This window comes from Dryobates pubescens, chromosome 3 (genome assembly GCF_014839835.1).
Source record: "Dryobates pubescens isolate bDryPub1 chromosome 3, bDryPub1.pri, whole genome shotgun sequence".
NCBI lineage: Eukaryota > Metazoa > Chordata > Aves > Piciformes > Picidae > Dryobates > Dryobates pubescens.
Window position 1 is genome coordinate 20,838,439 of NC_071614.1, and position 13,334 is coordinate 20,851,772.

A 13,334-nucleotide genomic window follows, 5' to 3' on the forward strand; every position below is an offset into this window, starting at 1 on the left:
AGTGATGGTGACTCCACCACCTCCCTGGGCAGCACATTCCAATGGCAAATCTCTCTTTCTGTGAAGAACTTCTTCCTAACATCCAGCCTAAACCTCCCCTGGCGCAGCTTGAGACTGAGTTGCCCAAGGATGTGGTTGAGGCCCCATCCCCAAAGCTGTGGATTAATTCCTTAATTCCCATTCAGGAAGAGTGTTGTAGGCCAGATGTTGGTAATGGTTCTACTTTCCATGCTTTTGATACATACAGTCTGATGGATTTAGGACACTGTTGAGTGCTAGGCTGCCCAGGGAGGTGGTTGAGGCTCCATCCCTGGAGATATTCAAGGTGAGGCTCAACAGGGCTCTGGACAACCTGATCTAGTGGAGGATGTCCCTGCTTACTGCAGAGGGGGTTGGACTGGATGATCTTTGGAAGTCCCTTCCAACCCAGACCATTCTGTGATTCTATGAAATTTGAGAAGCAGAAGAGCACACTTTGATCACGTCTGGACAGCTGTCTTCAAGTGTCCAAGAACTCCACCTGGAAGATATCTCAGCTGTTAAATGTGCCATCCACCCCAAATGTCTTTATGCCAAGAAGAATTTACAGGTGAAACTTTAGCTCCACTGATGTCACAGTAAGAGTGTTTGGGCTCTTTTCACACAGTCACTGTAAACTCATTCTTCAAAAATAACAGTTCTGCCCTAATGATCGTCACAGATTCTACCTGAAGATGTCCATGATCACTGCAGGGGGCTTGGACTAGGTGACCTTTCAAAGGTCTCTTCCAACTCAAGCCACTCTGATTCTATGATTCTAGGACTAGGAAGGTATTTTGAAAGCAAATGATGGATAATTTCTGAAAGATTTTCCAATATGTGTCCAGGAACAAAAGATGAAGGAATGTAGGTGGGGATTTTAAATTAGGCTTGAATTTCTTTTTGATATCCCCTGCCTGAAGTCGAAACTCCAGGAAAGTTTGAGAGACTGAATTTATTTTTAACGAGAATTACCATGACATTTTTCCTACTGAATTTTCCTTTTCTGAGGGAACCTGTAAGTGCCAACATTTTGGAGCCAATTCTCATCTCAATGGGAACATAATTTGTGCTCTCTGAAGTCCATGATAACCTAATGAGCACTTTAAGTGGTTTCAGACTACAGTTGTAAAGTACTGGACACAGGTAGAACTGCATTGCTATCAGCCAGACTTGAGAGTAAGATCAATTACAAGAATGACCAGGCAGCATTTCTGTTTACCAGGCAAATATGTGTTCTCTGATCTTACTAATAAATCGTAGAATCACAGAATTGTCAGGGTTGGAAGGGACCTCAAGGATCATCCACTTCCAACCTCCCCTGCCATGGCCAGGGACACTTCACACTACATCAGGTTGCTCAGAACCACATCCAGCCTGGCTTTAAAAACATCCAGGGATGAGGCTTCTACCACCTCCCTGGGCAACCTGTTCCAGTGTCTCACCACCCTCATGGGGAAGAGCTGCTCCCTAACATTCAATCTGAATCTACCCATTTCTTGTTTTGTTCCATTTCCCCTAGTCCTATTACTACCTGACACCCCAGCTTTCTTATAGCCCACTTCAGATACTGGAAGGCCACAAGAAGGTCTCTTTGGAGCCTTCTCCTCTCCAGACTGAATAGCCCCATAAATAAACACAGTAAGATGAAAACATCACACAAAATCACAAAAATGGAGCTGTTGCAAGTCATCAAGTCTAACTTCTTTCATCATGACACAATGAGTGATACCCATCTCACTCCTAGAAAGCATTTGAACATTTGTTTTGTGCCTAGCAAGACTAGGGCAGTGACCTTCCCCCTGTACTCAGCACAAGTGAGGCTGCCCCTCAAATACTGGGTCGAGTTTTGGGCCACCCACTCCAGAAAAGACATTGACTGGCTGCAGCATGTCCAAAGAAGGGCAACAAAGCTGTTGAGGGGTCTAGAGAACAAGTTTTATGAGAAGCATCTGAGGGAACAGCAGTTATTTAGTCTGGAGAAGATGAGGCTTAGGGGAAATCTTCTCACTACAACTCCCTGAAGGGAGGATGTAGTGAGGTGGAGCTCCAAGTAACAAGCAACAGGACAAGAGGAAACAGCTTTCAGTTGTGCCAGGGGATGTTTAGGCTAGGCAAAATTTATTCACTGAAAGGGCTCTCAGGCCCTGGACCAGGCTAACAAGGGAAGTGGTGGTGTCTCCATATCTAGAGGATGCATTTCTGAAGGACATGGTTTAGTGGTGACTTGGCAATCCTTGGTTAGTAGCTGGACTTGATGTTCTTAAAGGTCTCTTCTAACCTATATGATTCTATTATGGAATTGGAGATCCTCCAGTTTCCTCAAGGAGGCCATTCTAAGATTTACCATCCTGTTAGAAAGTTTTCCCTAAAGTCTAGCCCAGTGGAGCCCAGCCCAGTAAAGCCCACAACTTTCATTTAATCCCACCATTGTGGAAAGGAATGTGGAAAAGAATAATTCCCTTCCTTCTTACAACAGTGCCCTGCATAACTGGTGGCTAGGCAGAGACAAGGATGACATGTAATGGAAATATTGCTTCCTGACAATATTAGCTAACAAATAATAGGTGACTATCTGGGACAAACCAGTACTGACAGTTCCTATAACAGGCTTTCCCAGGTCTCCTGCCTCAGCACAGCTAAGTACTGACCACAGCCTGACATCAGTTTCTGGACTTTGTAGAGCATTGGTTGGATGTATTCTGCCAGTTTCACTGTCTGGAGGATGCCTTTTGCTGTATTCAGTTTTCAGTCAGAACAAAGCAGTAAGATGGATACAAAATCCATGACTGACTTGTCTGGGAAGCCTCTGGGTTCCCAAACCTACATCCAAACTCTCAGAGCAGGTAAGGATTCCGCTGAGTGGTTAAGTCATTGGATTTGAACGCCGCGGGGTGACGAGCCAAATTTCACAGCAAGTTGGCCTTATTTTGCCATGTGAAATCACCAAGCAGTGCTTTTCATCTTTGGGACAGACTTTGTCCCAAGGGAATCAGAGTATTTACCTGCCAGATGTGTGAATGGGGAAGACAAAAAATGTGAAGGTTGTACCAAAACACATTAGCAACAACTGACACAAGGAGGTGTCAACACAACTGCTTCTACAGAGCAGTATTTCACTTACTTCCTAACCTTCCTAGCAAAGAAAAGCCATTACAAATTCTCTTCACTCCAGAAGCATGGCACAAACTCTGTCATCATGGGCATTAGTCATTTTCTTGCTGCTGTAAGTGCATGTGAAATAGGCTTCCCTTTCCTTAACTGAGTCATGAGGGCGCTGCTGGGGGTGTGTGTGGGTATTTTTCTGCAGTGTAAAACAAGTATTCCTAACAGATTTCTTATTATTTTTTAACCTGGGACTTTTCCATCACTGGCCTACTTTTGTCAGCAGGAAAATCCATTCTGTTCAACAACTTAACCACAAGAGGGCATAAACATCACTTCTCCCTTTCAGAATTACTCACAGTCTATTAAAGCCCTGCTTGCTGAATAGAGCAGAAGCCTAAGACAACTCATTAGATTGCACTTTGGTCATTAGCAAAAGATACCAGCACTGCTGTCAGAAGCAGCGGGAACCCCAGGCTCTGACACTCTGCCAAACACTACCTTGAATGTTTTGATTTTAAACGGGGAAATATTTTCCTCTCACTGCCTGTGTCGATGCAAGGATAAAAACATCACTGGGAAAGATGATGAAGTTCATGATGTGCTGGCTCTGGCAGGTGTAAATCAACCCACTCGTGATTGATTTCCTTCCGCCAAGACAGAATAAACCTTATGAAGAGCGACTGAAGGAGCTGGGGCTGCTTAGTTTGGAAAAGAGGAGGCTGAGGGGAGACCTCATTGCTGTCTACACCTACCTGAAAGGACATTGTGGAGAGGCTGGTGGTGCTGGTCTCCTCTCACAGGTAATTAGTGACAGAACAAGAGGGAATAGCCTCAAGCTGTGACTGGGTAGGTTTAGACTGGACATTAGGAAACATTTTTTCCCAGCAAGAGTGGTCAAGGATTGGAATATGCTGCCCAGGGAGGTGGTTGAGTCACCAACCCTGGATGTGTTTAAAGATGGTTTGGGTGTGGAGCTTGGGGCTATGGTTTAGGGGTGAACTTTGTAGAGTAGGGTTATTGGTTAGACTTGGTGATCCTGAGGGTCTCTTCCAAACTGAACGTTTCTGTGATTCTGTGATCATTTGATGATAACCCTGTTCCAGCAGACTTTTTAGTCCTTGCTGTCTCAAAATTCCTGAGCCATCTGATGTGACTTCCCACTGTCATGCTGCAGCCTTTGCATGCAGAAATGGGAAGGACCAAGTTAAAGAGAGTGTAATTAAACCTTGGGAGCTTTTACTTGGAGCAGGAAAATTTTAAGGTATTACTGTATTATTTTTCCCCCCTCTGCTGTAATTCAAAAAGAATTAATTCATTCATTCCTTCAAAGGACTTCTGTGGCTTTTGTCATAGATGCCCCATCCATGGCAACATTCCAGGTCAGGTTCTTCGGGGCTCTGAGCAACCTGATCTAGTTGAAGATGGCCCTGTTGACAGAAGGTGGGTTGGACTAGATAACCTTCTAAGGTCGCTTCCCACCCAAACCATCCTATCACTCTAGGAGAAATCACACGAGAAAATCACAATGATCCTTCAGGTGATTAAAATCCAGCCCCATAAACCTGACAGGTTCCAACAGGAAGAGGCTAAACCAAGCCAGAACCTAAATCTCACAGCTGCAGAGGCCGAAGGGGACATGGCCAGCTCGGTACAGTGGGTTAAGCGCTGTAGGAACACATTGGAGCAAGCACCAGGAACCTCAGCACTAATACTTTTTTTAACACTCTGTACTTGCAGCTTGTAAAAGCTTTTAATAGAGTAGAATCATAGAATTGTTTAGGTTGAAAAATAGGTTTAAGAGTGCAACTCTTAATCCAACACTTACTAGTCCACTGCTAAACCATGTCCCTCAGCACCTCAATCTCCTCATGGCCCAAAATTCAGCCTGGTATTTGAGATGTGGCCTCACCAGTGCCAAGCACAGGGGATGATCACTGCCCTAGTTCTGCTGGCCACATTATTGCTGATACACGTCAGGATGCTACTGGGCACACATCTTCAGCTCTTCATGGACCAACACTCTGTGTTCTTTTTCCACTGGGCAGCTTTGCAGCCACCCTTCCTCAGGCCTGGAGCATTGCATGGGGTTGTTGAATCTCATCCCACTGTCCTTGGCCCATTGATCCAGCCTGACCAGGTCCCTCTCTAGAGACACCCTACCTTCATACAGATCAACACTCCTGTTCAGCTTGGTGTCTCCATGATTACCAAGGATGCCCTCATTCAGATTCATAAATATATTAAAGAGAACAGGCCCTAATACTGCACCCTGGGGAATCCCACTTGCAACCAGCTGCCAGCTGGATTTATCTCCACTCACCACCACTTTTTGGGTACTCTGTTATAGTCTGTGATTTTTTCCCTGGTTTTTGCATTAAACTCACTGCCTGGCCAAGTTGTTGCATTCTCTACTGCAAAAACAATTCCTTATTCACTCTCTCCATAGCAATCTTGATTTTACACCTCTGCCTTGATCATGCTCATTCATTTCTCCATCAAGCTTCACAGGCTGAGACTCCTCCCTTCATAACTCAGGTCAGCTTTCTCACCTTTCTCCATATCTTTTCTAGTTTCATTTTACTGCTGCATTAATGTGGAGTGACTGGAATTGCACTCAATCCAAGACCATCATTGACTGATTTGGTGGTGTACTTATATTTTCTCTTCTATTCTCCAACCCTTTCCTAGCAATTCTTAGCATTCCACTCACTTCTCTGACCTCTGCTGAGCACTGAGCAGGCATTTTCAAAGAACCCTCTGCAATGACGCCAGGACCTCTTTTGTGGGCTGACTTAAACCCTATCAATGTGTCTGCACTTATCAACATGATATTTCAGCAGCTATTTTATTGCCCAGGAAATGGATATTATCAGATTCTTCTGCAACTTTCTGCAGTCCTGGAATAACTCTATACCATCAGCCAACTTTGGTGCATCACTCACTGTTGTCTGCATCCTTTTCCCAGCTCTTTTATGAGTGTATTGAACTGTGCACATGCCCCCAGATAGATAACTGGCAATCTCCCTTCACTGCAAAACCTACCCAGCTATACCTCTCAGAATAGAATAGAATAGAATAGAATAGAATAGAATAGAATAGAATAGAATAGAATAGACCAGGTTGGAAGAGACCTTCAAGGTCATCGTGTCTAACCTTATCATCCAACACCATTTAATCAACTAAAACATGCAACCAAGCACTCTATCAATTCTCCTCCTAAACACCTCCAATGATGGTGACTCCACCACCTCCCTGGGCAGCACATTCCAATGGCCAATCTCTCTTGCTGTGAAGAATTTCTTCCTAACATCCAGTCTGAACCTCGCCTGGCGCAGCTTGAGAGTGTGTCCTCTTGTTCTGGTGCTGGTTGCCTGGGAGAAGAGACCAACCCCCACCTGGTTCCAACCTCCCTTCAGGTAGTTTTAGAGAGCAATAAGGTCTCCCCTGAGCCTCCTCTTCTCCAGGCTTTTCTGCAAGGCAGCTTTCTTTACAGTATCACATCTCAGTGGCATATTGTCTTCAATTGTTCCCTTTCTTCTGTCTTCAGTTGCCTGGAGCACCTCATGGGTAAACACTCAACTGTTACTCCAGTGAATATTAAACCTCAGTTTGTCACATTGGGTCCTGCCTTCTCTATGTCACAGAATCAGAAAATCACAGAATGGCTTGGGTTGGAAGAGACCTTTAAAGGTCTCCTAGTTCAATGCTCCCTGAAGTAAGCAGGAATATCTTTAACTAGATCACATTACTTACTAATGTGGACTTTTCCAATTGATAGTTGTGACCTCTACAAAACCCTGGAAAGCACTGAAATAATCTCTAGCTGGCAAAACATGCAGTCACATCCATGTAGGTGACCTCCTTTTGGAAATCATGTGTTTATCTAGGTTGAATGGGGCTTTGAGCAACCTGCTCTAATGGAAGATCTCCTTGTCCATGGCAGAGAGGTTGGAACTAAAGGATCATGGTATCACAGCACATTAGAGGTTGGAAAGGGACTCCAGAGATCATTGGCTCCAACCCCCCTGCCAAAGCAGGATCACAAGGATCTTTAAGGTCCCTTCCAACTCAACCATTGTATGATTCTCTTCACAGTGAGCCAGATGGGAAGAAGGATCTTGCCAAGGAAAATGAGGAAGCACTTGTGGCAAGTGCTGAATTCTAACCCTAGCCACCACCTTGAGCAGTGCATGGACTAGGACCAGATACCCACGTTGTCCTGTTTCCAGTTACCTCTCTGCATAGTGGATTCAATGCTAATGATATATTTGATAAAGGTGCTGGAAGAATTGATTAGCTAATGTCTTGCAGAGGGCTTTGGAGTACTACATAATTAGCTAATGCTTGCTCAGGGTTTTAGAGTGCTACATCATTTCTAAGTATTATTAATATCCTTGCAGGGAAGCTATCTACTCTCCGAGCTCACACTGCAGCATGCCTCTGGCAATTCGGGCAAGACCAAAGCTGGGAACGATCAAATGATGTTGGTATAAATTCTGCATCCTTCATAGTGTGGCTGCATGGATCTGAGAGTAAAAATGGTGAAACTTGTTAGGCAAACTTGTTGAAACCCACCTGGATGCATTCCTGTGTGGACTTAACCTAGGTGATCCTGCTTTTGGCAGGACTCGATAATCTCTGGAGGTCCCTTCCAACCTCTAACGTTCTGTGATTCTGTGATTTATACCTTCCTCTGGCCTTTGCTGTGATAGAAAACAAGCTTCTATGTGAGTACATTGTAAATCTGAAGACACAAGCATCCTATGGGGACTGCACATAACCTGGTCAAAAAGGAGAAATGCTGCTACATGGGCCTGCTGGAATTGTTCACGTGGCTGTATTCTTCCCGTGCAGCACAGGGAAAATGCAGATAAGGAAATACAAAACGATGGTGGCACAAAGTCTAAGCTGAAGAATCTTGATTCTCATCTACAAAACTGAATTGTCAGAGCTTTTCCTTGTTGACACCCCCCTCCACACACAACATGGCACATAATCTGAATTGAGTAAACTGAATCTAGCTAGAGACACAGCTTCATGGGCCTTAGGGGGAAGCCCATCTTCCTCTGAAGCCCTTCTTCTTCTGAAATGTTTTTCTCTTAAATACTTGAAGGAGCTTGAAGGAGGCTGTTTGGTCACTCATTCCTGCCAGAGGGGATAGAATAGCTTGGCCTGGATATAAATCAGACCTGCCAAGGTAAATCACAGCCAACAGCCTGGCTGTTAACATAACTGAGGCCCCAAGAGGCTTTGCTCAGAGGGTCTAGGGAGGCCCAGGAGTGCAGCTGGTCTGATAATTCCTACTGGTTTACATCTGAGCTTACTTCCTTGTTGCACACAACTGGCTATGAAGCTGAAATGGCAGATTTATGCAGATAGACTTCTTCATACCTTCTAGCAGTGGGAAATGATGAACATGGAATTTGTCCTGAACTGTATTAAACAGAACTGACAGTGACATAAAACCTGCAATTCTATTTCTTTTCTGTTGGATACTGATCCTGTGAATGCACACGGAAAGGAAGCTGCATCCTGCTCTCCACCAAAACAATCTAATCCTGTATTCAAAGCTTTTGCTCCAGATACTGACTGGAATTAACAGGATCAGCTTGACCCACAGTCTTTACAAGCTTGACCTTCAGAGGAGAGCTTCCTGAACACCCATCCTGCCTCCTCATGAGGGAAGAAAGAAGAAAGTGAAGAATGGCACCAGGGAGGATTTAGGAGGTATAGGAAGATAACATTAGCAAAGATAAAAGACATGTTGCCCAACTGGCATCTGGGAACTAATTAGGTGTTGAAGGAGCCACTGAGAGGGGTGGAAATTGTGTTTGTCTAGCCAATTTTAATGCAGCCAAACAGCTTTTTACTGTACATCCTGCATGGATAATTTATGATGGCTAAGAAAAGATATGCCCTGTTCTGACTTTCAGTGATCTTAAGCTAAGATCTATTCCGTGGTTTGAGATGACACACTTCTTCACTAACCACTCATCCATTACTCCACTCCTGAAATGAAAAAGGGCCACCCCAAACTAAGATGAGACCCCCAGTAACAACCCACATACAGAACAGTGAAGCTTATGCAGAATCATCCAAGCTATTGCAAATCAGAATTGCTATCTCCACATGGTGCAATCCTGAATGACTCTGAGAAGCTAATTTGGGTCCCAAAGCCTTGTAAGATGAGGCAAATGCAGGGTGCCTGAGAGCAGAAGGAAACACTCCACATGCAAACACTGCATTGAGAAGACTTTACCACATCCATTAGCTCAGTTATCTCTCAACCACTCTTCCAGGCTGGCCTGTCTGCACTCAGAGAAAGCTGAGAGCTTCTCAATGCTTATCAGTATCTAAAGGGTGAATGTCAAGAGGATGGGACCAGACTCTTTTCAGTGGTGTCCAGTGACAGGACAAGGGGCAGTGGGCAGAAACTGGGACACAGGAAATTCCACCCAAACATAAGTAAAAACTTCTTTCCTATGAAGGTGACAGAGCACTGGAACAAGCTGCCCAGAGAGAATGTGGACTCTCCTTCCCTGGACATTTCCAGAATCCTCCTGAGCAACCTGTTGGGGCTGAACCTGCTTTAGCAGGGGGATTGGACTATCTAACTCCCTACCATTGTGTGATTCTGTGTGATGCAAGGTACTCCCTTGTGGATGTATCCTTTGCAAGAAATGGAAGTCACTCCAATTATTTTTCATTCAGGGGAGCAGCAATATAGAACTAAAAGTGTTCATTTCACATATTTAATGTAGAGGGTTCAGTCCAGCTCTCTTGTTACATTGCCTTTATTGTATTTTTCTGACTGGAGTCAGCACTGGATTTACATCAAGTATTTATTCTATAGCATATAACCACTACAGTTGCTCAGGAAAACATGAGTTTTTAAGAGGAAAAGCAAAGTTTATCTTTTCCCAAACTCATCCTGAAAAATCCAGAAATTACTCTGGTTGAGATCAGAGGGGAAAACTTTCAGAAACTAAGCATGTGTATTTCCTTGTGAAATCATAACAGCTGGTATATGGGAATGCCTGAAAGAAGATCCTTGGAATGGGAATGTCGGGCAACTAGTCATCTCTGTCAATTATTTTGCCTCTAATAATGAGCTCTGTTTTCTTTTCAGCCTCTCCTTGACATTAGTGTGTAATGCTAAACTGTCTCATTCCAAAATAGTTGGGAGATTATTTGGATTATGGTGTCCACTCACTTTAGAGCCTGCTTTCTAGAGAAGCAGGATGATCACCCAGCTTATTTCTGACAGTCCTGGAGACTTTGGTCAAAACAAGCATTCCCAATCACTCTTTCTCCTTCTGTTTCTTTAAAATCACAGAATCACAGAAACATTCAGGTTGGAAGAGACCCTCAGAATCACCGAGTCCAACCAATAGCCCTACTCTACAAGGTTCACCCCTAAACCATATCCCCTAGCACCACATCCAAATGACCTTTAAACACATGAAGGGTTGGTGACTCAACCACCTCCATGGGCAACCCATTCCAATGCCTGACCACTCTTTCCATGAAAAAATGTTTCCTAATGTCCAATCTAAAGCAACTCAGTCACAGCTTGAGGCCATTCCCTCTTGCTCTATTACTAATTACCTGTGAGAAGAGACCAACACCAGCCTCTCCACAATGTCCTTTCAGGTAGTTGTAGAGAGCAATGAGGTCTTCCCTCAGCCTCCTCTTTTTCGAACTAAGCAGCCCCAACTCCTTCAGTCACTTCTCATAAGATTTATTCTCCAGGCCCTTCACAGCTTTGTCGCCCTCCTCTGCACTGGCTCCAGCACCTCTCTCCTGAGTTGAGGTGCCCAAAAGTGGACATAATACTCAAGGTGTGGCCTCACCAGAGCCGAGTACCAGGGGACAATCGCCTCCCAACTCATGCTGGACTCATTTCTAGCACAAGCCAGTATGGTCTTGGCTTTCTTGGCCACCTGGACACACTGGTGGCTCATATTCAGCTGTTTGTCAGTTAGAACCCCCAGGTCCCTTTCTGCCAGACAGCTTTCCAGCCACATTGACCCAGGCCTGTAGCATTGCTTGGGGTTGCTGCGACCCGAGCGCAGGACCTGGCATTTGGCAATATGACACTAATGCTACCCATCCTTTCTTATTCCAGCTCTGCAGGGTGTGTCCTCATTCTTATGATGGCCATTTGTGCACCACTTGGCACAACAAGGAGCCTGACCAAAGTTGCATGCTCCAGTTGCAACAGCTGACACAAATATGAAGAAAGTTTTCATACAGTTTGACTCACAGCTCCAAGGACAGCTGAGACCCCAAGGGAAACTCCAGTCATACTGAGGTCAGGGGCATTTATTGGTACTCTTTGCTTAACCAAGCTTTCATTCAGCCACAGGAGGGTATTCTACAGTGGAGAATGACTCACCTTGAACACCTACCACTAGACTCACCTACTAAAGTAGCTGCTGTCATCATTAAGTTATTTTGATAGGACAAGGGGCAATGGCTTCAAACTGCAAGACGGTAGATTTAAAGTAGATATAAGGAAGATTTTTTTTTTCACCATAAGGATGGTGAGGTGCTAGAACAGGTTGCCCACAATGGTTTTGGATGCTCTACCCCTGTAAGTGTTCAAAGCCAGACTGGATGAGGCTTTGAGCAACCTAGTCAAGTGAAAGATGTCCCTGCCCATGGAGGGGGTTTGGAACCAGATGATCTTTAAGGTCTCTTTCCAACTAAAAGCATTCCATGATTCTATGATCTTGACTCTATAGTGCTGGTTTTTACATAAAGAAAGACCTCAGGAGGGGTGGACTAGATAATCTCCAGAGGTCCCTTCCAACCATTAACATTCCATGATTCTATGACTGCATGCAATACAGCATAGCACAGTGTGTAGAGCTGCCTGGGTAGCTGGTCCTTGTCTTTCCCATGGAGATAAGCATGGAAGGGAAGAGTGGAGCACATCATCAAACAGGCGATGGATCCAATATGAGATTGATGTGGACCTAATTCACAGCCTGACCTCACTGCACACCAAATGAAATATAAAATTGAGGTCCTTCCCCAAGGTCAAAAAGGTAGGGGAGACTTCCCAGGGGCAGATCTCAAGAAACAGCACAGCTGAAGTTTTGTGAAATTTCCAAGCAAAATTCCCACTCTGCTTTGAAATGGAAATTGTGCTCTGGAGTTGTCAGGCAGCTGCTGCATTTCCAGCCTGGGGCTTTCTGACCTTTGTGTCTGACCAGCTGAGTTTGATGCAACATTTTCCTGGGTTTTTCATCCGCACAACAGGATCGCAGACAGGTCGACCACTTTAAAGCAATTTAGATCCTTCAGGATGACAAATTGTTTCTGTTATTGAATATATGCATAATTACTGCTCAAATTATATTCGAAATGGTTACCAGGGAATACAATTTTAGCTCATACCAAGGACTGAAAAGTCAAGGGAAAATGAACAGAACCTGTTTTAATCAGCAGATAAGGAGTTTTCCCGTTGCTATAAATAGGAAAGGCTGGAAGAATGCATCCAAAAAGCGGGGGGGGGGGGGGGACGTGGGCGGAGGGTAAAATTCCACAGTGTTTTGGCTTTGGACTTCAGAAGGTGGTGACTATGAGATAGTGTGAAATACGAAGAAGCCTTTGATGTTTACATCTGAAGTTTAAAAGTGGCACAGTGTGAATAAACAAAGGATGTTCCATGAAACGCTGCAGCAGGGATGCACTCGCTCCGTTTGTGTTCCAGAAACGGCGTGTAAACAGAGGCTTGGGGAAAAAGAGAAGGAGGTAAACTTTAAAGCTTGCCTTCCAGAGAACCTCATTTACCCACATCTTTTGATAGGCTTTTAAGTGCTAGAAAACACACAAGCTTAATAAGGCTAAGATCTGGATCATTTAGCATTTGCTTTCAGGTTAGTTAAGCTTCTTACCAACGATAACACTGCAAATGCTTTTGGAAACCTGAATTAGCTATTTCTTTATCTTTTCTGGGGAAAAAAAAAAAACAACACACAAAGTTTTGCTCTCAAGTACTGGGATAATATCAAGCAATTTGTATTTCCTGCAGACATGAATAAACCATGACAGTTCCACAAGTTAACTGATTATTATACAGAGGGATGCATTATGATCATTGATAAGGAGAGAATGCAAAGATACATAGATTCAGGTCTATCTTCAGGATGATGTTTCATGTCAAGCAGTTATGTAGCATCAAATGTGATTCAAATTGG

At 44.2% G+C, this 13,334-nt stretch overlaps 1 protein-coding gene across 1 annotated transcript in view; it reads right to left on the reverse strand.

Moving 5' to 3' along the window:
- MSRA (methionine sulfoxide reductase A) overlaps positions 1–13,334 on the reverse strand; it is a 318,403-nt gene that overhangs the window by 1,407 nt on the left and 303,662 nt on the right. The gene's annotated exons all lie outside the window — the stretch shown is intronic.